Source organism: Petromyzon marinus, chromosome 48 (genome assembly GCF_048934315.1).
Source record: "Petromyzon marinus isolate PM22_M1 ecotype Great Lakes invasive population chromosome 48, UKy_Petmar_22M1.pri1.0, whole genome shotgun sequence".
NCBI lineage: Eukaryota > Metazoa > Chordata > Hyperoartia > Petromyzontiformes > Petromyzontidae > Petromyzon > Petromyzon marinus.
Window position 1 is genome coordinate 542501 of NC_133714.1, and position 4385 is coordinate 546885.

Sequence of the window (4385 nt, forward strand, 5' to 3'; positions counted from 1 at the left end):
CTTTGGGGGTGTGCAGTGCGTGCGTGCGCGCTGCCCGTTGTGATTCTCTTTGCTTGTGAGGACACAAATTTCCCACCGCAAAAGAAAAAACAAAAGCCGCACCAGCTTAACACGTTCAGGCTGCTGGCCCGACTCGCATTTTGCATGCCCCGCCGACTTTGTGTGTGTGAGAGAATTTGCAGACTCCGTGTGAAGCTTCGTGATGAAACGCTCGGACGTTTAGGCACTCGAGCGATGAGCAGTGGGGGTGGTTGTTGTTGTAGACGCAGCAGCAGCAGCGTTTGCTTCTCTCGTGGATTCCACGGCTGTCTCGGTTGTTGACTAAAACTCCCGTGGCGCTCGAGTACAACACGACATGAGTCATCCTGTAAATGGTAGAAGTCCGCTTCGAGATGCATTTGTCATAACTGATGGTCGATAAGGGCGCTGTGGTGACACATAAACCGCACGGGGATCCAGGTGCCATGGTGGCGAGGTGTTAACTACCTCACCTGGTACACAGGAGGTCGTGGGTTCGATCCTGACGGCCTGCTGTTGTATATTTGGAGTTTGCGGTGTCTCTCTCATACTCTCCAGGTCCTCCAGTTTTTCCCTCCACATTGAGAATCAACGTCACGCGTTTAGAGTGTTTGGCTACTGGAAATGTCCACGCGATGATGATAAGCCACTTCGTTGAGCTCTCATTTGTGACAGCCAGGTCGCTTCTGAAAAAGAGCTGTGACCCTTACCTGGTGAAATTTTAAATTAGTTTAATTTGTTTTTCAGATGACAAAAAGCATCGCAAAGTTAAATTTCAGTGGTGTGATCTCAAAGGACCACTCGCTCGTGAGTCGATTGTCAAAGTAGAAACATCCAACCGATGCCATAAATAAATGACCAAATTAATTACAAAAATATCCATGGAGAATTCGAGCATGAATAGCACGAACGCACTCGACTCCTCAACCACACTTGCCGAAGCACACGGAAGCCTCGTGGCCAGCCACGTTTCAAGGGTCACTTCACGGTGGCCACTATGCCATGGGGTCACCTCGCTGGCTGCTGATTGGCCGTCGGCAGTGGCAGTGATGAGGTTCAGCTCCGAGCAGCCGCTGCTTCCCACGGGGTTGGCGATCTCAGAATCAGAATATTTATAGTGGAGGAATCCGATGAGCTATGAAGCTCTTTTTCACAGACGTCCTGTCAGGGCACGGAATAAGAACGTCACAACAACAACAAGCAGTACACAAACACGATAGGAGTGCAAAGTTAAATAACGGTAAACGAATCACCCAAACAGACAAATACAACTAAACCATCCCCATCCTACGAGACAAAGTCCACTGAGGTATTCACTTATATTTCAAAATCAACAAAGTGGCTTATCATTTGGACAATTATAGCAATAATCTAAACGCATATCCAGGCAGGACACTTGCATGTACTAGTGACTTCACGATCCGTTTTTACGGATCGTTCAGGGTCTCTCTACGAAATCGCAGACCGCGGGACAAATGTTGAACGCGTTTTCTGTGCGCTGGTGTCCCCCCCGACCCCGCACCACCTCCCAACGACGTCCCCTAGCCGTGTGAAGTGGCCCTGGGAGCGGCCCTGGGAAGATCGTGGGGCCGCTCCTTCAGGCGCCTTGCCCAGCGGCATGGGGGTGGGGGGCACGAGGCCGTGATCAGTCGCCTCCACTTCTTCCTGTCCTTGGCCACGTGTTGAGCTTCGCCCCGAGAGAGGTCGATCGCTCACACCGGCTCGGCCTTCACGGCCTTGCACCACGCGGTCTCGGGCAGGGCCGTGTTCTCCAATAGGCCACAGTAGGCACTGTGCCTAGGGGCCTACACCCTCACCCAGCCACCCACTCACCCCTTCACCCACTCACTCAACCAGCCACCCACTCACCCCTTCACCCACACTCTCACCCACTCACCCAGCCACCCACACCCTCACCCACTCACTCACCCAGCCACCCACCCCTTCACCCACCCACTCGCTCACCCAGCCACCCACTTACCCCTTCACCCACACCCTCACCCACTCACCCAGCCACCCACACCCTCACCCACTCGCTCACCCACCCACTCATTCACCCATTCATCCACTCACCCACTCGCTAATTCACTCACCTGCTTATTCACCCACTCACCCACTCGCTCACCCACTCACAGATTCACCCACTCACTCGCTCACCCAGTACCTCCAAATATTTTTGAGTATACGATCCCCTGGTCCATTCTGAGAACGCGTCCGAGCCATCCGAGTTGTCCGCCCCCACGGTGGACGCTAAACGTCCACGGCGTGATTTGGAGGAGAGTATTCGGCCGATGGTTGTGTGTGCCGCCGCCGGCGTCGTGGGCCGAATTTGAAGAATTACGAATCCGTCAATTGAGAAATTATGGGGGACTGTTACCCCCCACCCACCCCCCTCCCCTTACTGCGGTAACTCGTCGTGACCGTCCGGACATAAAGGGTCTTGAGGACTCGAGGCTTTCCTGACCTGGTGCCGTGTTGAACCCGATGTTGAACCCGGAATTGAAGCTGGCGCTGAACCCGGAGGCGCTGAGGTGCGCAGGGCCGCGGTGTGACGCCGGCCGTGTTCACGTGAGAGCAGTGGTGGCCAATTCGTGGATCGCAAAATCTGTCTTTTGTGGATCTCTGAAACGCAAACAGACGACTCTACCGTTCCGGCCGACGTGCAAATACAAATTCCCACCATACTTAAGAATTCGTTAAAATAATAATTTATTGACTTAAAGCTTTCGTGATTGCAGGAATTCATACTCTTTGGGTCTGCTGTATTTTTTCACCTGAAGACGATTGCTTGTGTTGCGATCGAAACGTCGTGATTTTTTTTTATTTTTCTATCTCTGTGACTTTACCGAAAGACCCAAATAGTATAATAATTTCTAGCAATAGGTGGCGCTGTGTAGTTTGCACAGGGAATGCTCTACTTACGAACATTCGACTTATGAACTTTTATAGATACGAACAAACCTGTCCGTATGTCCAGTTGCCTCTGTTCGGACCAAGAATCGTAGGTTTAACCGCCACACAACAGATGGCGGTGGTAGCATCAGCATCTACAGGACATGAAGAACGAGATCCACCAGAGTGGCCACGCAGTGCTTGCGTGGATTGGCCACCGCTGCTGTGAAGCGGAGATGGGCGTGTCGTGAGCCGAGTGACGCGCAACTCTTCTGGTTGGGGGGGGGGGGTCACGTGACTTGTGCAGTGGTGGAGAGAGGCAGTGGGCACCAGGGTAGATCAGTATCTCACCTAGCGTCACACCACACCACTAGCGCCACACCACACCACTAGCGTCACACCACACCACTAGCGTCACACCACACCACTAGCGTCACACCACACCTAGCATCACACCACACCACTAGCGTCACACCACACCTAGCGTCACACTACCACTAACTTCACGCCATGCCCTCCCGTCAAACCACACCTAGCGTCACACCTCACCACTAGCATCACACCACACCTAGCGTCACACCTCACCTAGCGTCACACCTCACCACTAGCGTCACACCTCACCACTAGCGTCACGCCACACCTAGCATCACACCTCACCACTAGCGTCACACCACACCTAGCGTCACACCACACCTAGCGTCACACCACACCTAACGTCATACCACACCTAGTGTCACACCTCACCTAGCGTCACATCACACCTAGCGTCACACCACACCTAGCGTCACATCACCTAGCGTCACACTACCACTAACACACGCCATGCCCTCTCGTCACACCACACCTAGCGTCACACCTCACCACTAGTATCACACCACACCTAGCGTCACACCTCACCTAGCGTCACACTACCACTAACTTCACGCCATGCACTCCCATCACACCAGTGCACAGCGGTGCGTCCTCACCGCAGTCTCTAAAGTGGAGTAAGCGAGTTATTAAAAAAACGACTGCGACAATAAAATGACGGAACAAAGTGTGTCTCGCGTTCGGTGCTTCCCGTAGGAAGGAGAACACCAAACCACGTGCCAGTGGGGCGAAGTGGGCATCGCGGAGAGACACGGAGAGACGCCTCCACACCGAGTCGACGTTCCCCCCCCCCCCCCCGAGAGGGGGCACAGGACAGCCGACATCACCACCACGGAGCGGCCATGCCAATGCTTTCCCCTCCCTCTCTCCCTCACAATTCTGCACGAAGATCCCCCGTGTAGCCTTAGACTATTGGGGGGCAAATGCTATGAGCGAGCACCTATGAAGGCCGGTATGGCACACCAGGGGGTGGGTGGCCAACACCACACCCGGCCGCCTTTGTCTCCCTAGTGGCGATCTTTACTCACTGCACCAGGTACTCATTTGAGGCTGAGTCGACCTAGGGAAGGCCCAGAACCAGTTCAGATAATCGTCACCGACGGTGT

At 53.9% G+C, this 4385-nt stretch overlaps 1 protein-coding gene across 1 annotated transcript in view; it reads left to right on the forward strand.

The window, feature by feature from the left end:
- The window catches only part of LOC116952746 (RING finger protein 11-like), a 19864-nt gene extending 15918 nt beyond the window's left edge, over positions 1 to 3946 (forward strand). Inside the window, exon 3 of the mRNA XM_076074430.1 lies at positions 1 to 3946. This exon is cut by the window's left edge and continues 1974 nt beyond it. The gene's annotated coding sequence lies outside the window, so the exon portion shown is untranslated.
- The last annotated feature ends 439 nt before the right edge of the window (positions 3947 to 4385 follow it).